The 22,033-nt window shown below is 36.2% G+C and overlaps 1 long non-coding RNA gene across 7 annotated transcripts in view; it reads right to left on the reverse strand.

Annotated features, from left to right (window-relative positions):
• The window catches only part of LOC148131493 (uncharacterized), a 155,564-nt gene that overhangs the window by 10,815 nt on the left and 122,716 nt on the right, over positions 1-22,033 (reverse strand). For all 7 annotated transcript variants that reach the window (XR_015748951.1, XR_015748950.1, XR_015748949.1 and 4 more), the window contains one exon: positions 21,352-21,420. This is a non-coding gene — a long non-coding RNA (uncharacterized LOC148131493). The remainder of the gene's footprint in view (positions 1-21,351; positions 21,421-22,033) is intronic.

The following is a 22,033-nucleotide window of genomic DNA, read 5'->3' on the forward strand; positions in this document are numbered from 1 at the left end:
AATTTAGGGGGAGGGGCTTAATTTCATTTTATCCCTAGAAAACATGCTGGGTCTTCCTATGGGGGGGGGGTGTATTGTTGGAGAAACATGGTATTTATGTTTTAAAGAATTTAAAACAATATTTAAAGAGTAAACTATATAATCCACAAAGATTATGGATCACTAAAACTGATTGATTGTATTTTAAAAGTGCCCATATAATAAATGTATTCTCAGGCAGGATATATCCAACTTGCGCTTTTCCTCATTCTGTTAGACACCAGCTGTGTTTACATAATGTATTTAACCAGATCAGCTAAAGACCTAACAACTACAGGTGCACATCATGTAAAGTTTGGTTTGCAATAGAGCTTTTAAAAATAAAATATATTTTGATTTGTTCAAATGCTGGTTCTTCTGTAATAATAGTGTAAAATGGTGATAATTTGTTCCACTAGATTTTTCTTTTCACAAAAGGTTGCTTTTTTTCTGCAGAAAAAGGTTGGAGTTTGAGCCAAGTATGGGTTTTCCAATTTTGGAATGTGTAGACAATATCATCTATTTATTATTAAATCTGCATGCCACCCAACCTTTCCCCCCTCCCCAATTGGGTTGCTCCCAATAATCAAAGATAATACAATTATTATATTTAAAAAGAAGGGAAAAATACTAAAACTGTCAACAATAAAAGATAGAAGGGATCCAACTTTCACTTACCAAAGGCCTGAATGAAGAGTCAGATTTTCATGGCCCTTCTAATTAAACAACAGAGCTGGGGCTCTCTGGATCTTGAGGAATCTCATTCCAAGGGATAGTTACTGTTACAGAGGGTGCCACTTTGGGGATCCTGATAGATTGCATTGCTTAATTGAAGGAACCTGGAATTTGCCAATCCTGCAAGTCTGAATTGGCTGGCTATATACACACAAAATATATCACATAGTGTGTGTCACAGTGAAGAAAAACAGACACAGCCCATTTTGCAGAATTCATACCAAATGGTAAGTCTAAAACAGTGGCCCCCAACCTTTTTTGTGCCACGGCCCGGTACCGGCATCACAAAATGATCCGCGGCCTGGTACCGGCATCAGCACGCATGGCAAGCCAAGCCAAGCGACCGGCCAGCCAGCCGTCCCCCGCTTCTCCCCACCACCTTCAACTCCTCCTTTGTACCTTTGTCGATGGGCTTCAGGACGGCTTCGGGACGGTCGCTCGGCTCACCTTGCCTTGGGAGCTGAAAGAATCCTCGCACCTTAGTTTTGTTCGAAGCCGCCCCCCCCCCCCTTCGATGAAACTAAGGCGCGAGGATTCCTTCAGGACCCAAATGCCACTTTCCAACCGGAAAAGCTCACCGGAAGCACTTTCTCATCAAAACAAGATGGCGGCGCCCAGCAAACCGGAGGCCCGGTAGAAAATGTTCCACGGACTGGTACCAGTCCGGGGCCCGGTGGTTGGGGACCCCTGGTCTAAAGGAGATGATGTTTGGCCAATAACCGGAGAGCATAAATAGTATAAATCTTTGGAACTATATTTGTAATATTTAAGGACAAGGCCTCCACATCTTCACTTCCACTCTCAACTAGCACAGAAAATCGACTTATTCCATTGACTTTTATATAATCTTCATCCCAGCACACCTATCAAACAAAGCCCACTTAGATGAGTTTAAAAGTTTTATTACAATTTTGAATTAAATAATAAACTGATAAGCACATGATCACCCCAATATCCACCTGATCTCATATCTTAATTCTCACACCATAAGAGAATTACTGGTCTCCCACAACCACCCTTAAGTGTCCTTTACTAATGTGCCTCTAGAAGTTCCTGAAAAGTATCAATACATTCCTTTTCATTGCAGAAGGAATGCGTGCATGTAACAGAATTCCATCCAAATGGAATGGAAGCATTTCAGAAACCCTGGAAATGCTTATTTAACACAGCTTCCAATTGAAATGTGAAGATATCTGTTCATGATGACTGATTATCCTCTCCATCTGTGATTGTTTCATTGATTGGTGACCAAAACTGAGTCAAAGGAATTAGACAATTCCTTGAAATTAGGCAATTTCTTGAAATTAGGCAATTTCTTGAAATCACAAAAGACAGACCTACAGCTGCATTGAAAAACAGGTCTATTTCTCTGCCACACACAGAAAATTTTAAATGAGAAATATACCTGAAAAAAGATTAATGGGTACTATAGCATTAACAAATAAAAGGAAATAGCCAAACTGATTTAAAACTTTTCAGGGATGCATACATACCATTACATAAGAGAGAGACCACACTACAATTTTTTATATTTATACTTAATGTTTACTGCCTGTGCTGAATCTGCCAGATAGCTGAATTAATAACTCCCTCCTAGATTTTAATTTAACATTTAGTTTAAGATGGGAATATTATGCTAAATCTTTGGAGCATTTTATTCAAACTGTAGACCACTGTGATTCAGAACAAAAGTCAGGGTATGTGGCTGCCCAGACCAAAATGGTGTCTAAACACTGTAACATTACCACAAATTGATATAATTCTACTCTTGGTGCCTAGTTAACAATGAAACTATTTGATATTCCCTCATCTCCTCCTGATGAATCATAATGCGTGTTTGTAGAATTTTTTTACATTGGTCAAGAACCATTATAACTAAAGTTTGAGAAGAATAATTTATCCCAAAAGGCTGACAGAGGGAGAAGATTTTCTAAATGGGATTGTGTAAATACTTAACTGTAAGTTAAGATTTAAATGACTGAGACTTAATATTTATGCCAACTACACTGAAATCAGTATACCTTATTTTGAGGAGAATCTGGAAGATTGTGCTGTAAACCTTTGGGCCTTTCTATTCTGCCCTCAAAAAATTTCTATAGATAGTAGACGGGTTATAGATGGGTTGAAAGTCAATCTTGAGTCTAAAAGAATAACAACATATTTTAAAAAGCTGTAAATATGAGCAATCAGAGCCCTATTAAAGATCACTGAAAGTTCCATGACAGCTATAATTGTACTTCCTAGTTACTCTTCAGCTAAACTCTTCTGAAAATCCTATGGTTCTGCTGCCATGTTCCATTCCAAAATTTTACTTTAAAAGAATAAGGAAACGTGGATGTAGCAGAGGTAGTAATTCTCCAACTTCCTTTAATAACATTTGAACCCAATTTTAGTGGCAGTTTCAGGATAGAAAGAACTCAAGAGTATTATAACCATGTATATATTTTATTCTAGTTTAATTGCAGTGCCTCAAACCTTGAAAATTATAATTTGCCAGTTACTCTGTCTCTCTTTCACACACACCTGGCACATACAGACACACAAGTCCACTGAGATGCCAAAACTCTAAAAAGGAGTGATGCTTGTTAAACCAGGTGAAATCTATAAATTTTAGATGTGTCTGTATAAATAAAAAGATAATAAAAAGATAATATGTTTAGTTTCTTTATCACAAGATGAACCTGTATCAACCTTACAATTAATTAAATAAAACCACTGTTTCAGTCTAGAGGCTTGTAAATGGAAAAATGGAAATGAACATTGCACACTTTCTATGACTGTAAGCTCCCTTTTTATGAGTCGGGGTAACTGGATGGAGCTCAGCATTTACTGGCTGGATGCCCTTCCTGATGTCTATGCAGAGTTCACAGCAGATATTTTTTCTCTCTGATTGTAAGCAAGTGTTATTACTTGGTTAAGGGGCAGCTACTCCCTATTACTCATACTAATGGCTATCTGAAAAACTCACCTCTTTTTCCATATCTTAATTAATCAGTGGAATGACTTCCTCCAGAAGTTGTAAGTGCTCTAACACTGAGGTTTGTAAGCAGAGATCACATTGAACCATTTGTCTGAAATGGTGTAGTTTCCTGCTTGAGCAGGGAATTGGACTAGAAAATCTCCAGGGTTCCTTCCAACTCTGTTTTTATGTTACCAATGGAAATCCCAAACTTTTTAAAACTTGGATTGCATCTGCTAATTCATATATCTAATTTATATCCAGTTTAGATCCTGTTAACTGATTTAATTTTTAATTTAATTGGAACATTAATACATATGTGAGACTCATTTTTTTAAGATATGAGAGATTTACACTTTTGCATTTTTTTTTCTATTCCTCCTTTCCACTTCTTGTTTCTATTTTCATGTACAATAATAAAAAGTTTAACTGATCATTAAGACATCAGTAGCCCTGCTAAGTACTCACAATTGGCAGATCTTTCTAAAATTATCCTTAAACTGAATTCTTATAAAGAATATGAAAAGTCATGATGCTATATATTCAAGCTGATCTTTTTAATATATTTCTTACTTAATAAGCTGCTAAATGCAGCAGAGATTAGCATCATGCAAAACAATTGATTGAAACAATGAACATCGGACATTCAAATGGACAAATGTAGATCAATGAATTTGAAAACCAGGATACCTTGACTGAAAAAAAGCCTCTGTTCTGGTTACCATATATCATAATGTTAACTCTTTTTATTATTTGGTACTTGGAGAAAGGTCTCGCGGTAAGATAGAAGTGAAATAAGTACACCTTGAGATACTAGTTTCATACAATATAGGGCTTTATAATACAAGTTGAGCGCTAAAAAATTCGGCTAGAAGTACAGTTAAAGCTGGTGAAATATTTCAGAAGAGTACAAAGTGTTCAAATTCGGTAAGAGCCCTTGCTAATCTTTTAAAACTATGTGCTTTATAGCAGCCAGTTATTGAAGGAAAAATGTCTCATTAAAAAAATTAGGAAAGGATAAAACAAACTTAAAAGTCAGGGGTGGGATGCTACTGGTTCACCCCAGTTCTATAGAACCGGTAGCTGCGAAGAGCAGCTGACACCGAACTGGTTCGGTGTTTGACCCACCCGCCTGCCCGGGCTCTAAGCTGTCCTTTATTCCTTGCTTTTCCCTCCTCAGCTGCTTTGCGTGGCACAGTTGAGGTTGAAAAAGCAGGAAACAAGAGGATTTTCAAACGCTGCGCACCCGCGCGCAGCGCTTGTCAGCTATCCAGGTGGCACAGTTGATGATTTCTTGCAAACGCTGCACACACGTGTGTTATGATTATCTGCAGTTCGGAGAACCAGCAAATCGCTCCACTGGCTGGCGCCTCCCCTCCCACTCACTCCTTACCTGGCATGTGAGCCATCCAACTTGCCTAGTTTGGTAAGTTGCTATTTTTCCTTTTTTCCCCCCCCAACTGTTCTGCTCTGCCGGGAGTTTTAGATTAGCTAGAAAACAGGAAATCCTTGGATTTCTTACTTTCTAGCTAATCTAAAAGCAGAGCCTAACTTTCCTTAGGACTGAAGCTTTTCAGTGCAGACTCAGGTAGCCGATTGCAGATAGATAGATCTCTAAGTGAATCTGTGATTCTGTGGGCAACTCAATCTGCTTGTCTGCTTTGCCTACTTTTGGGTAAAAGTTGCTCTTTTTTATTAAAAAAATCAATATTTACATAAATATTTATAATATTTACATACAAGCCATGCCCCCCAGTCACATGACCACCAAGCCATGCCCAGTCAGCAAGCCATGCCCCCAGTCACATGACCACCAAGCAACACCCATAAATTAGGCCACACCCACAGAACTGGTTAAGAAATTTGAATCCCACCCCTGCTTAAAGTAGATGTATAAAGTATATAAATATACTTTAAAATACATTAAAAATAGTTTTAAAGCATATAAATGTAAAGCAGTCAAGCTGAAAAGCATGTTATAAATATTTTATATAGCTTTTTAAAATCTATTATATTGAGTGACCACAATATAGGTGCACTATAGGTTTGTATAAAGCATTACAATGTTGATAGCCCCATTTCCCTTTTCTACAGATGCCTAAAATAAAATTTGCTTACTGACACCTTCTCTATACATTATAGTTCCCATGAACTTTTTTCTGGTTAGTTACAGTTAACCCAGGCTCCATCTGTATATATAAAGTTAGGCAGTTTCTTCTGATGTGTATCATTTACTCTTACCTAAGCTCAATTGTATTTTCCTTTTGCTTGTATTTGTGAGTGTATGTGGCTTTCAAATTAGTCCTGACATCTGGTGACTTCCAGGGTAAGTGTGCACTTTTGATGGCAATATCTTGGTAGTGGTTTGTCAGTGCTTCCTTTCCGGGGCTGAGAGAAATTAATTGGTTTAAAGATACCCAACTGGATTCATGTCCAAGGTGAGAATCATTACAGCATGGTTTCTAGCCCAATGCCTTTAACTACTACACCAAATTGGATCTGTTGGTTGTTAGAAACCATTCTGGAATAAGATCCTTCTGGATAATTTCAGTCAATTTTGGACTTTACAATCCTGAATAGTTTGATTATATCCATCAAATTTCTAGCTCACTGCTTATTTCAAAATTAAAGCAATTTAGGAAGGTTTTTGTACCCTTATTTCCTCCATTGAGAAAAAAAAAATCCCTCCATTATTTTTAATATTCTATGCTTTCTGTTTTTAATCAGGTAACAATCTATAAAAGGACAAATCCTCTAATCCATAATCCTTAAATTTATGCAAGAACCTTTTCTTAGGAACTTTATCCAAAGCTTTTTGAAAATACAAGAATAGAGTAATTGCAAGCTCTCCTCTATCCATATGCCTAATGAAATTCAAAAAAGTTGGTAAGGTAAAATTTATCTTTGCAGAAACCATGTTGATTTTCTTTCAATGTTGTTTTTTCTTCTTAATGCTTAGTTTCTCTTTTCTATAATTTCCACAATTTTCTAGAAACAATTTTCTAATCTACAAATTCCTGGATCAATTCTAGATCTCTTTTAGAAACTGGTATAACAATACCTATTTTCTAACCCAATTTTAGAGGCTTTTCTTTTTTTGCTTTCAGGCAGTGGTATCAACCTCTGCAAGAATTGTCAAAAGCACTTGTGTGTCAACTTGTTTATACAAACAAAGGGAGAGAGCTTTTATCATGCTTCCATGATTGCCATCTTGACTTTTTGATATTGCCCCTCCCCCATTTGTAGGACATTGCTGCTGGAAGATCAGCAATTTCAAAATTGAATTCTTTGAGAATTCTTGGGTGGATGTCTTCAGATCTCATTATTAACAATTAAAAAATTAGTAAACATTTTTGTCCTGTTACTATTTAATTTACTAAAGGCCAATTTTATTTGATGATTGCCTCCATGCCCTGTATTTCATTAAAACAGGCAAACTTGGTGTGAATCAGCAGTTCTCCTACAATTCACACATAGTCACATTTCCTGAAAACTGGATTGGCAGTTTCCTATTTTACTTCTGAATCCTAATCTGACCAGTTAAATAACATAGTATTGTTCAAAGTTTTAGGATACACCTAGGGAGTCTAAGCTCTGGGCCTAAAGATAATTTAGGAGGACCTTTTTGGGCGGAGGAATGGTATATAAATAAAATTCAATACAATTAGTTATATTACTAAATATGTCCTTTCACCTAAAATCCTGAAGGCAGTCTAGTATGTTGAACACTCTTGAACTAAACAAATTGAAGGACAGAGATACATTGGAATAATACAGATTAAATCTGCACCAGGCCTGAGAAAATGAGCAAATGCTAAAAACCCTTTGGGAAATTTTGATAGCAGCTGGTGCTTCCTGTTCCTGCATGTATGTGTGCGGGTGTGTGTTTCTTTCCTGGTTTACTGTCCAAGAGGAGTAATTCCATCAGGCTAACACAAAATACAAATGTTCACATGGCTTTTTTCCACATGAGACGCCTATACCTCCTTTGCATATGACTATAATCCTATTTGGGATCTATTTAGTCCAGGTTCTGCTCACCAAAGTTGTTTTTTAAAGTATGCTGCTTTACTTGCCTGTAATTTAGAAGACAGTAGTTAGTAATTAATAGTGCATCCTAAATGAATTGTCCACTTCCTTTTTAAGACCAGCTATATTTGGTGACTATTGTCATACTTGATAATGATAAATTCCCTAGTTTAACTGAATTTCCCCAGACTTAGTTTCGATGTAGGAACTTAAATTCTAAATTAAATTAGAATAACAAGAGTGGGCGGGAACATATATTTAGGCTATCACAGTAATAGTCCAACCTATATCTCCATAGAATATAAGTCATGCATGTTTTATGAACATTTTTAAAGTGCTTCCAGCAATTGAAACATCTCTGAGTTCTTACCTACTATAGGTTCAGAAAAGAAAAAGAAAGAACTGCATAACACATCGGGCTAGAAAGCAAGAGATGGTAAGTTCAAGTCCTGCCTTAGTCATGAAAACCATCTGGGGGACTTTGGGCCAGTCATTCCCTCTCAGCCCACAAGGTTCCTGTTGTAGGAAAAATAGGAGGAGGAAGGCCTGATGGATATATTTGCTGCCTTGAGTTGTTTGTAAAAATAATAAAGGCAGAATACAAATGAAGAAATAAAAAAAAGACATCCTGTTTAAATGAAAATTACCCTTAAAGATAGGCAAAGTAAACTGTTAACATAGTTAAGCGGCTCTTTTAGAAATACAGTAATTGATCAAACAAGTTTATATCAAGAATTAGGTGGTAGTTATACTCTGCATTGGCCTATCCATTTTTTGTCAATATCTTATTAATTCTGACTGGGATCAAATTAAAACAAATAGATGTAATTAATAATAAAATGTTAAATGTTTCAAACTTTTTATTAGTTTACAGTTTATACAAAGTGACACATTTATGTTTGCAATTTGCTTTGAATTTCCTGGCAAAGCATTCATCACAATGAAAGGTCCTGGAGTTGCACACAGAAAAGTTCTAAAACAAGGATAGCAGTCCTTTCCCTTTATGGCTAGTCTACTGTTGCAAGATAATGTCAGTAGTGGGCAGGGCTGAAATAAATGAAGTAATGTTAAAAAGTGGGTGGAAATATGCACTTTGGTAATATCTTTTTTTTCCCATGGAGAAATTATGTGGAAGAGGCAAATCACAGTGATTGTGAAAGTGGGCTGAAGGGCATTTGTAATTTGTAAAGCTATGAGTTGCATAATTGGCAACATGGGAAATAACAGTTTGTCTTCATTCTGGACCCCATGTCTAGTATTGAGTATTTAACAATGGGATCTTTTGTCAAAGGAAATAGTGGAGATGTGTTCAGATAGTGTGTACTGTATATACTGAGTATAAGCCTAGTTTTTCAGCCCAATTTTTGTGCTGAAAAATCCCCCGGCTTATACTCGAGTCAGATTCCCTCTGAAAAAATGGTGTGGAGTCGCGGCCTCCGGCGCAGCGACTCCCAATTTCAGCCGGAAGTGAAAGACAAAAAGCGCTTTGCCTTTCCCTTCCCGAGGCGGCGGGACTGGGGCCGCGCCGGCAGTAGTGACTCCTGACTCAGGGAGCCTCCGAGGGAGGGGAAGAGAGTGACTCCTGCCTCCCGCTGTCATCATCATCTTCTTCTTTTGGGTTAGTGAATCAATTAAACCTTTCATGATAGTGAGATCGTTTCCCAAATTAATTATTTTTATTTTTGAAATTTACCAGTAGCTGCTGCATTTCCCACCCGGCTTATACTCGAGTCAATAAGTTTTCCCAGTTTTTTTGTGTAAAATTAGGTGCCTCGGCTTATATTCGTGTTGACTTATACTCGAGTATATACGGTATATTGCCATCTCTCACACCAGCTTTAATTTAGATTTCTGCACTGAATAGGAGTAGGAGGTGGGGTTTGATGGCTTAAATAATCAATTTCAGCTCAGATTCTTTGATTCTCTATGAATTTAGGACTACTGATCATCACCTCTGCCTTACAGAGAAAGGTTATGCTATCCAACTTTCATGGTAATAATATTATCCAACCAGTACTGTACAACATTATTTCCAAATACAACATGTCATAGTTCTCCCTCACAACAGCTCCCATTTAAGATTTAAGAGAAAAATATTATTTAAGATACATGTTTTGAAAAGAAAGGCAATCTATCATAAATTAAACCTTCTTGCTTCCTCTTGTGTAACATTCCTTCTTTCCAAATATGCCATTTAATATGCCATTTATCACAGAAGGGCATGAAATCCATATCTAACACAAATTATCCTTCTGTAGATATATATGGCCGGCCAACCTAAAATAAGAAATATGGAGGTGAGCTGGAGATTTTGAAACATCCTATGTTATAAAATCTATATGTAATGGTAGTGTAATAAATGAGAGAGAAAAAGTATTACTTCTATAAGGACTGTGATGTCACTGTTGTGCATAGAGAGCCAAACTATTTTTTTCCTATGTGAATTTGTTGGTATCCCATGAGGATCTGTGGAAAGACAGAGATGAAAATAGAAGTATGAATGAATTCCTAGCAATCATTTTATAATTTTGTAAGTGTATAGCAGAACACTTTGTGTCATACTAATTTAGCTCTGATAGTTACAGATGATTTCTATTAAACCTGGAGTCATATTTAAATTTACATAAAGCTAATGACTATATTTCTTGAGCAGGAATTGAAATGGCATTGGACAAACTTTTCTAATGAAGAATTAAAATCAGTGGCAGCACAGGAAATAGAGGGACACAGAGCTGAGTTCTCACTGTTCCACTAGAGTTTAGATCTTAATTTATATGTCAATAAGCAGAGTCTGTTAATTTATCAAAGTACTTCCACCTAAAAATATTTAACAACATAACTATGCAACTACAAATTTACAAGAAAATGGAGAATTCCACTCCACTTGACAGGATTATAGTAAAAGCAATGCTATTTAATTGGTTGCTGATGATTCAGAAAAGAAAAGCCAGCATATTGTCTTTTGGCAGGATAGTTAGAATAGACCTTGGCCTCTATTCTGAATAAGCAATGACTGTATCTTCCAACAACAGCGTGTGTGGGTGTTTGTGTGCAGTTAAGGAGGCAGAAAAACGCTTCAGCTGGGTTTTTCTTTCACATTACAGAAAATGATGCAAAACTATGAATGAGCAGCAAAGTGATAATACAAATACTGGAATTTTTCCTGCCTACTAGACAGTCTGGTATTTTGTGAAGTAATATATCAGTTTCTTTATCACTGCATACAGTGACAAAAATTCCTCAGTATCTTAAAAAAAGTTCTTAGTAAACTCTCGCTAGTGGAGCTTGTTCCCATGTGGTGCTTAGCATTATGACAGGATGCCAAATTTAAGATAAGCTCCATAGACAAAGATATTTATCTTCAATGAACACTCCAAGCTGGAATGTGAAATTGGGGGGGGGGGGTGGCATTTCACCTCCAGCCAATTGCTCAGGAAACTTCCCCAGATATTCCTCTGAGAGGAAATGTGTCAAGGAATCTGGGTAAGGGAATTATTTAAGGATGGTAAAGGAGAATGAGTTGAAGAAGTGTTTATGGTTGTAATAACTGGAAACTTCCAAAGGCTGTTTTCCACATTTTATGATTGTTTTGCAATTATTACTTTATCTGATGTAGGAATATTTGTAACTATGGAGAAAATATGCCTATAGAAATATATTGTCATATCATTTTCCCCAACATGGGTATTAACTTTCAATTGCCACCTCCCCCCCAAAAAAACCCACCATAAAGGTGTTCTCATGTATAGTCATGAGATTTGTCTAGAATGTTAGTCTTCACGCTAGGCATATGCATTAAGTCTTAATACTGCAAATATTCAATCCTTAAATATTAAATAGGATTGAAGATTTAGGAACTTGCTGACTGCAGAAGCTTCACAAACACAACGAGATGAATTGCTGTATTTTGCCAAGAAAGATGCCTTATGTGCACAGAAGAAAGACCTGTCTACTAGAGAACATGGTAAACGAACTCATCTGCTCATTGTTTACAAGCAATTCTTTCTGGCCCACAAAACTGAATCTCCAAATTTCTAGCTTCAACCCTTACAAATAGGGATACTAAATTTGAGGCTTACTTAATGTACTACTTTTTCTTATATGTGTATTAATATCTATATACAAAAATCATAAAATGATAATGTCAAATTTTCAGCTCATTATATAAATAGGAACACATAATTTATGCTAACGTTTGAGAAAAGGAATTATAGCTAAATATAATTTACACTAATACATTCACCATCCTTTTCCATCCTTTTCCATATTACAATCCATCAAACATATCCATAAACTTCTTAATTTTTCTTTTACTTGCTGTTGCCATTTGTCTTATAAACTTCATTTTTGTCTTTTTTGAGACTCTTATCCATCCAAAACTACAACTTTTTCAGTCATCCTTTTCCTTTCAACCTATTCATTTTTTCTTTCATATATTTATCACGTGATTCTCAAAGTACTCCTTTTGTACTAATCATTCAGTTTTCCCTTCCATGCACACTAAATTCTCACCTTTCAATCCATTTCTTTTTGTTTTATAATATAAACTTCCACTCTCAATGCATTCATTATGTTTCCCCAATATGGATACTGGATATGAGAGCCATTCTCTCTCTGTCCAACCCACTTCACATGGTTGTTGTTGCGGGGAAAACAGGAGGATGAAGGAGTATTATATAAGTTTGTTACCTTGAGGTACTTACAGTATTTATATACTAGTATAAAACTCTTCTATTTTAGCCCTTGACTAGTGAAATAGTGTACTACAAGGCAAAATATTTTCAAGGTACTTCAAAGGGGCTAACTTACAGAATGTCAACTAATAAAACATTCCCATGCCTGTTTTAGTAGTTGCCATAAAAAGGGGGGGAAAGTGAAAGTACATTCCAACCCTTATCTTTAAAAGATTGTAACTAAAATACCAGAGTTTTTGCTCGGGAATATAGTTAATTGGAGAACGTGAATGATGACACCCAGCCTGCGAAAGTGCTCAATTGGAGAATTTGGTTTATGAGACACCCAAGGAGGAGGGGAGAAACAGGGTCACAGATGACTGTAATTTACGTATGCCAGAGTTGGCTTCATACAGGGCAGTACCAGTATGTCGCCTCTAATGAATTGTTTGAAGTTTATTGAAGTTTAGCTGAAGAATCATGATTTAATTAGAGCGATTGCTGGAATCCTGACACAGAATATGTCCAAAATCCAAGTCCCATAACTCCAGTGGAATTAAAAGTTGGCAAATGTTATAAAGCACTTTATGATGTAAAATTATCATAAAGCAAATCCCACAGAACATTTCCTGTGGCCAGCTCCTGGTTGACTATGCTGTACAGTTCAACACAGACTACTTTCAAAGCAGATATCTCTCTGAATATCTGAATTCCTGAATTTTCAAGAATTTTTTTCAAAAACATTAGAAGCTCTAATGTTTTTGAAAAAAATTCTTAAAAATTCAGGGAGATATTCAGAGATGTAGCCATTCTGCCAACAAGAACCTCTGCCATTGTTGAAGGCACTAAGAAATCTGGTAAGATAATGTCTCTGGAACAATGACCCAACGGGTTAGGAGTTTAGTAAATAATAAAGGTGAGTTAAAAATATTTAAAAATTAAATAAATGCACAGAAGATGATACGGTACATATTACTCTATCTACAATCACCTAGATAGATAAAGCATATAACAACAAATGCCAAAATAAAGGAGGAACATTTTACTGCAGATGATGTTCATGGCTATTTTTTAGAAATACGCATATTTTATCCAAATTAATTCTCAGAGTCATTTCAAACCTGATTCACATGAAAAAAAAGCATGAATAATGTTAAACTGTTTTTAACATTAGCATGGAAAATTGAATGCAGAGTAATCCCATTTGCACTTACTTTAAGTTCCTCACCATTCATACAATATTTGAAGTATTTCACAATATATTGGTTAGCTATTTGATAGTTTTTTAGGTGACTAGTTAATTTATTCTGAAGATCCAATTATTCACACTGAAAAGATTTCAATTATATTACAGCATCTTCATCAATTATACTTGTATTTAAAGCTGGAGAAATGGGCCTTTGATCTGCCTGCTTGGATTATATGGGCCACCATATTTCATCAGAAAGTATTCAGATGGTTCTGCCAAAGCAGAATCTGTTTTATCTTGGCCCCTGGTTCCTTGGATTTTCAGGGATATTTGCCAACTTCTATTATTACTTTACTCCTGGTTTTGTTCATTGTGAAGCAAGATTCTTACAAATCTAGGAAAGTTAGCTTCTTTACAAGGAATTCTAATGCACAACAGTCTTACTCAGACTTTTGTTTCTCAATCCTCTCTCAACCTTCTTGATCCTACACATTGATTTGACTTCATTCTATATATCATATCTCTAACATTGGTTTTAATTTCTGAAACCCAGAAAGCAGAACTATTCTTGTTGAAGCAATTTCACACCTATAGGAACAGGATGCATACTGCAAGGTTCTATATATGGCCTTCAAGCAACCTCCCCAATTCAACCTTATGGAGGGAACTGTCCCAAGTAATTATTTTTATATTTCTTATTCCCTAAAGGAAGATGTCTCATAGTTCTGCAATGATAGTTAGTCAGCTGAATATTTTATATTATTTAAAATTATCCACTTCTTAATACATAATTTCTGATAGCTCCATTTTTGAGGAGATATTAAGACCTAATTTTCTCCTTACTACACCTGTTGTAAGAAACATCCCCTTCCCTTTCTGCATGAACCAGGGGACACAGTTTTCTTGGGTTTTATTTTGTGGCACAGCCTTCACGGTAATTTTATTTTCCTAAAATGACTTGATTTATTTCTTGTCGTGGTTTCCTTTGCACTTCTGAGAAAGCTCAACTACTATCTTTGAGCAAGACTTCAATTGCTATGTAAAGGAAGAAAACAGGTCTTTTGCTTATGATTGAATTCTCTTACAGTAACTGAATTTATTTTTCCACTTGCATGTCACATTTTAGGCCTCAGGTGACTACCATCTATCTTTCCGCTTTCTCTAGTAACTTTAACAACACAGAAACTCCTGAAGGAACAATAAGATCTTAACAATCTTCCTACAAATAAAATGCCGACTGACACTACCACAAAGGCCACCTGCATTGCTATTGGAGATCACATATGCCTTTCCACCATTCTTTCAATCTTAGACAACCATCCAAAATACTGGATGCCAGGTTTATTACAGTGTTATTTGTAACTGCACTGGTTAATTCAGTCATATTTTATCCAACATTTCCAGCTGCAATGAAGATTATCTATAGAAAAATGCTAGAATCTGCACTATCTTCACTTTATATAGGAGAAGAGTACCACTAATATTTTAGTTATAAGATTCAACCTTCATGTAGGCATTGAAGTCACTATATATGTATCTGGGGAAGGAGGCAAGTGGTGAAATCACTCAAATGCTATGAGTTAAAATACTTTTATTAGATGTCAGGATGAAGTACATATTGGCAGTAGTTGAATGATGAAGCCATGACAAAATCCATGTTCTCATTTTGATATAATTGTGGTTTGCTATGGATGCCACTGGCTCCATAAACAAATAACATTCCATATTTCAAGATTTCTTAAAATGTAAGATTTGTCTAGCTCCCCCAACCAACTTGCATCCTTACCATTTTTCCATTTTTCTACAATGTTTTCAATTTCTTTTTCCACCTTTTTCTTAGATACTAACAGCATCAAGGTACACTGTGCCGTGCTGGCACAGTGGTTCGAATGCAGTACTGCAGGCTAATTCTGCTGACTGCTGGCTGCCAGCAGTTTGGCAGTTCAATTCTCACTGGCTCAAAATTGACTCAGCCTACCATCCTTCCAAGATCGATAAAATGAGGACCCAGATTATTGGGGGCAATATGCTGACTCCGTAAACCACTTAGAGAGGGCTGTAAAGCACCGTGGAGTGGTATATAAGTGTAAATGATATTGCTATTGCTATTCCTCCTTGTTGGTTGACTGTAAACTGCTGTCCTGCAAGGGTGGCACTGAGCTGAACATGGACTAACCATGAGCCTCAATCAACAAACTGGCCTGTCAATTTTTATCTGTAGGAGAAGGAATGGCAGAATCTGGGCCATAATGAAAAGGGGGATCAGCCTAGAAACCCTACATAACCACAAGTGATCAAAGTCCAATCCTCCCTTGAATGCTGTTGACCCTTATCTAACTCTAATCAGGTACTGACTATCAGTTAAGAAGATTCTTGTGGATAGGCTTTTAGCAATAAATCAGCTTATTTGAACTTTCACACATGGACCTGATCTTTCATGTCTGACACTGACACAATCAAGGGATCAATAGCCATATAGAATGCTGAATGCTAGGGTATCCCCTGGAGACAGTGCAGATTAGCCTCAACTAACCACCACCACAAGTGGGCAAGAGCTACTGGTTCAAGCATAGAAATTGCTAAAGAAAGAAGCATCTTATATACTAACATTAATATCATTTGCTTAAATTCCACTTTTTGTAGAATTCTCATAGAAATTTCATAGAAATTTCATAAAAATTCTCATAGAAGTTTCATAGAAATTCTCATAGAAATTTCTAAATTATCCTTCCAATCACTTTAGTTTCATCCCAAATCAATTTTTTTCCAATTTTATTCTTAATTTCATACTCTATTGGAGTCTCTATGTTTTGGCTTCTCTATCCATTTACAAAACATTGTAAATGCTGTGCATTTTTGTTGTCTCTTTTAATTTTAACATTCTTCACTCTCTTTGACAACATTCTTTGACCAATTTTATTCTCTGTACAATCAGTTTTCCTACTGATTATTTTTGGTGGCGTTACCAAGGGATAATACACACACACACACACACACACACACACACACCAAAGTCAGGGCCATCTTGTTCTCACAGAGTATGCTGCTTCACAGAGCAGGCACTATAAAAGAAAAGACACATCTCAATTTCATCAGATGACATAATTTAATAGAATAAATTTCTAATCTATTCAATCTTATAGGATGAACAGAAATCATCGATAGGATCTCAAATATTCTGGTTCTATGCTGTGAAGAGCTATATAACTGATAACAGCATCTTGAATTGTATCGAGAAGCCTACTGGAAGCCAGTGTAGTTCATGAAGAAGTGGTGTTATATTGGCATATCTTAAGTACCCACACCATTGCACTAATTTGGAGCTACATGCAGTATATTGACACACACTCAGAACACTAAATATTCAGGCCTTGACTATTGGTTAATATTGAATATTTTAGAAGCGATTATTAGATGTATCCTTTATTATTTCAATTTAACAAAAAACTTCAGTTATCCTTTTTCTGTTTTTTCCTATTATGTTTGTTCCTTATTCTCTTAATACAAGAATATAAGGACTAATGGGCAATCTAATTAAGGATTCTATTCTTACAGTGGCCCTTAATGGTGACTCATGGAAAGCCCACAAGCAGAACATGATGGCAAAGTGCTTCTTCACAACAATGGGCTTTCAGAGACAAATTGTCTTGACTCTGGAAGCAACAAATAGCCATCATAACCAGTAGCTGTTAAAAGATTGCCCCCCCCCTCAATTAATTTATCTCAGTTGGTAGCTATCAAAGGCATTCAAACTGGTAGCCAGCTAATTGTCTACAGGAAACACATGAACAAAACAAGAATGCAACTGCAGTCTCCAAGGAATTTGTGTCTTTAATTTTAAAGCTTGTGAAAATAAAACATTAATTTTACTAATAAAAAAATAGCATTTGGACTGCCTACTTGCGTGCTTCCATTTCTTTTTACAAAAGCAGGTCAATAATCCAGGGTTCATGAAATATTTTCCTTTCTAAAATATTTATCTGTGAGGCAATTAACTTGTATTCTTGAGCAAAGAAATTCTCAAAGAGTTTTGACCTCTTTAGCTAACGATTATGGTTTGTTAAATTCCCATATTTATGACTAAGAGTTATAACTCTAGGATCAAATTCCACTCAATTTGCACTGAATATGTTACTAAAACCTAAAATGACAAAAGAAGTTCCTTGACTATAAAGGAGGAGCCCTGCTTTTGCATGGCTATGTGATAAAAGGTTGTTAAAATCATTTTCAAATATAATATTTTCAGGAATTTAGAGTTAGAAGGAAGACAACAGGAAGTATCTCTTTCCAAGTAAAAGGAAGCCAGATGTCATTTGTTTATTGACCAAAATATGGGAACTTGGACCACAGAGCATGACGCTGAAACTCCATAAGAAAAACAAACATGATAATTTAAAATAATTAGATTGCAGTTACTGTAAAAGCAGTCTGTGGAATGAGGTCTTTCTTTGGAAAGGAATAGAAAAACAAGGTAACACAGAGAAAACAAACTGAAAGAAGAGATACTGAAATATATATACAAATGTCTTTTGATAAATTAATAACTCTTGAGTTCTTTCTCAATCTTTTTCTCATCACAATACTATCTATGCTACTAATGATTTATCCTTCTCAAATACACATTACTTTTCCTCCAAATTCTTCCATTATTAAATGCTGACTCTTCCTACTTCTTTTATCAAATCTTCCATTTGATTTCTGGCTTATTATTAAAAGCATTCTGCGATATCTGGGACTCAACATTGTATTAAAGGCACTATACTTTATTGATGCTGAGAAGTAGGAAGGCCTGACCCCACCTGTAGCTTTATTATCATGAAGGGTTAAAAAAAAGCTTGTAAATTAGTAATTGTCATCGACCACAGACTTAGTCCTGGCCATTAAGGTGGGCCATCCTCCTAATGGAGCCTCAACTGAGAATCTTCCTAAAAACAGGGGTGGGATTCTACCAGTTTGCACCTATTCGCTAGAACTGGTTGTTAACATTCTAAGCAGTTCGGAGAACCGGTTGTTAGAAGAAATTACTGGTCTAATCCTGTAAGGAAGGCAGGAAGGAAACATTCTGGTGTTGCTTACAGAAACTGCCTCTCCGTTAACCCTTATTACATTCTTGGCAGGACTAGACTTCCTGTCTCAGGAACATCTCTGGATGTTCCTGAGACATCCCTCTCCTTTGCTGGTACTTTGCTTGTGCGGAGTGACCAGGAGAGAGATTTTCCCTCTCCTTTGCTGGTACTTTGCTTGTGCGGAGTGACCATTCAAAGTTACAACGGCACTGAAAAAAGTGACATGACTGTTTTTGACACTTACGACTGTTGCAGCATCCCCACAGTCATGAGAGGCCAGGCGAGGAGATGTGTGTCTTGATTTGAGTGATATTGAGTTGGCCACACTCAGCCAGTCACATGACCACCAAGCCACGCCCACCAACTAAGCCACGCCCACAGAACCGGGTGTTAAAAAATTTGAATCCCACCCCTGCCTAAAAGCTCCAGCAATGCCAAGTAATATTTACCACTTTGTCCAACCCCCTATTTTCCCAGGTAGGAGGAAAAGTATGAGATGGGCTAGAACTAAGAGGTAACACAGAAAATAACGATGATGACAATGATGATTTTTTGCAGAGGAGGCAGAGATTTTCCTCACTAAGGATCAACTTAATCTTATCCACCAGAGCATGAGTGGAATTAGATTGGCACTCTCTTTAGATTCAGATTGCCATCTTTATTGCAGATCATGTCTAAGAATATCCCTGAAAACTTCAGCAATATCTCCTACTGTCTATAGCTGTGTTTCTCAACTGTAAGAACTTTAAAATGCACTTACAGGATGGAGAATCCTGGGAGTTGAATCCCAGATACCTTAAAGTTAGAGATCGACATACACTGCTAAATAGGATACTGTTCTATTTGGCAGACTGTTTAAATGTGCTATTCATTTAAAGGGCTCTCTAATCCAAGTTATCAGTCAGCTGGACAACAATAGGCACAGGGATTAATATCTTCCTTTTCATGGATAGAAAATTGGATTTATATATAAATTGCCACAATTATTTCCAAATTTATACCTGTGCATTACACTTACATTTATATATTAAATGTACTATATGCAATGTATACTTTATACAATGCTTGTGTACTTCCTTGTCTTCTTTATTGAATGAGTTTGCTCATATTGATGATCCAAACTCTGTCAAGGACCTTGGAGTACTCATCGCTAATTATCTAAGTGCTAGAGCCCACTGTAACTACATAGCCAAAAAGGCATTAAGAGTTGTTAACCTAATCATGCGTAGCTTTTTCTCCAGCAATATCACACTACTAACTAGAGCATACAAAACATTTGCTAGACCAATACTTGAATATAGCTCATCGGTCTGGAACCCGCATTACGTATCTGATATTAATACAGTTGCGAAAGTCCTCCTTTTTCTATATTTTTCCAACACTATATTTTAAGGGCACTGGAACATATCTAGAAGAAAAGTAACTGTGTGGACATTGGAAACCAAGTCCTATAAAGAATGGTTGAAACAGCTGTGCAAATTTAGTTTGGAAAATAAAAGGGTGCTTTCTTTATCTCAAGGATTGGTGGGAGAAAATAGAAGGAGCATATTCCCATTGCAATGATCAGAAATTCATTACATTTGAATATACATTTGGTATATGTTCAAGTTAATTTCTTTTGCTGTTGTTTGGATGATTAATATTATATTATGTTTTTTAAACTTTTTAATGGATTGCTGTTTTTAATTGTTATAAGATACCCAGAGCCACTGGTGGCAGGTGAGATAGGCAACAATATATAACCAGATAAATAAATATCCTACCTTTTTGCTCAGAGAACACTCAAACCTGCTATTGTAAAATGAAACAAGAAAACACTTAAAAAGCTTCAGGCAGTCCTCGACTTCTGAGCACAATTGGGATGGAAATCTAGATGTTGCAGTCATAAATCAAGGAATTCATGTGAATGGACTTATTTTTCTGACATTTTTCATGGCAATTGTTAAGCATATCATAATTTTTAAGGAATATGGTTAAACAAACCCAATCTTCCAAATGAATTCATTCCATTGCAAATAACAGTCATAAGGCTGTAAGATGCTGCAGCTAGTCATAAGTGTGAGTCAGTTGCCAAGCAACCAAAGTGTGAGCATGTGACCATGAGAGAGAAGCAACATTTTGCCATAGCTGGAAGTACAAGTCATAAAGCATCCATTCTAAGGTCATTGTAACTCCAAACAGTCATAAAATGACCAGTTATATGTCAAGAACTATCTGTATTCATTTACCTTAATCATCCAGTTCAAGCTACTCCACAATGTATCACAAAGAAATAACATAATTGGAAGATAATTTATTTAAAGTAAGATAATATCCTTTTAAATATTAATTTTAAAAACTGGGATTTTTCACCACTGATTCCCTGGAGTGCAATTATCATTGCTTAATAATGAGACTGTGATAGAATTAGTCACATATCTTCATCACATACCTCCTGAATTAGTTATAGTTGGATGCCATTTTCTGCTTGTTCATTTTAACCTTTGAGGTATTCAGTATCATGAACCAATTACAGCAGGAGCTAACATAAGAACAAGGATGATCAGGGTGATGATTTAGTACACTGGATCTCCTAACAGGGTTAAAATGACACAAAATGATGCCATGGTTAGATAAAAAAGTGAGATTTCTTTGGCTGCCTTGAGCCTTTGCGATTACATCTTTAACACATCAATAACTTACCCTCGGGTTATTGAGGCTTGCAGGGGCATGACTAATCGGCAGATGAAAGTGTCTTTCTGGGGATTAGCTCTAATGAAAAGAAAAAGGATAGTTATTTTGTTTGGTTGAAATCTTCCATAAATCAGAGCAAATACTGACAAAGCAGGTTCATACAGGAAGAATGAACCTTTTGTAGGTGAAATTAAGGGAAAGGAAAGTTTTAAATAAATCACAGGCTGTAGTTAGCATTTGTGAGAGCCTATGAGAACAAAACCATTTAATGTCAGGTGTTAAAAAAGATGTTTGGTAATTCTTAAAGCATCCCCTTTCTAAAATAATAAAACAGATAAATGGGGCATCATTATTGCTCTTTCTCTCTCCTTCTCTCTCCCTCCCTTCTGCCAGAATTACCACCCAGATTTTGCAGTAGATAATAATAGCCACCATGTGCTGCACAGGGGATTGCAAGCTGGAGGTATTGTTGGTGTTAAGATTTAGAGAATGCCCAACTCCAGAATTATGGCTTACACTTTAAAAACAGAAATATATTAGAGAGATAACCTTAAGGGTCCAGACATCCATATACCATACATTAAAACAACAACAACAGCATGTTCAGGGTTCCACAAACACTCAACCCCAATGTCTGACAAGACAGTCATATTTTTAAATCTACCCAAAAACTTCTGGGACATCATTAGCA

Source organism: Notechis scutatus, chromosome 3 (genome assembly GCF_049901735.1).
Source record: "Notechis scutatus isolate UNSWTSFEM ecotype Mainland chromosome 3, rNotScu1.2, whole genome shotgun sequence".
Lineage (NCBI taxonomy): Eukaryota > Metazoa > Chordata > Lepidosauria > Squamata > Elapidae > Notechis > Notechis scutatus.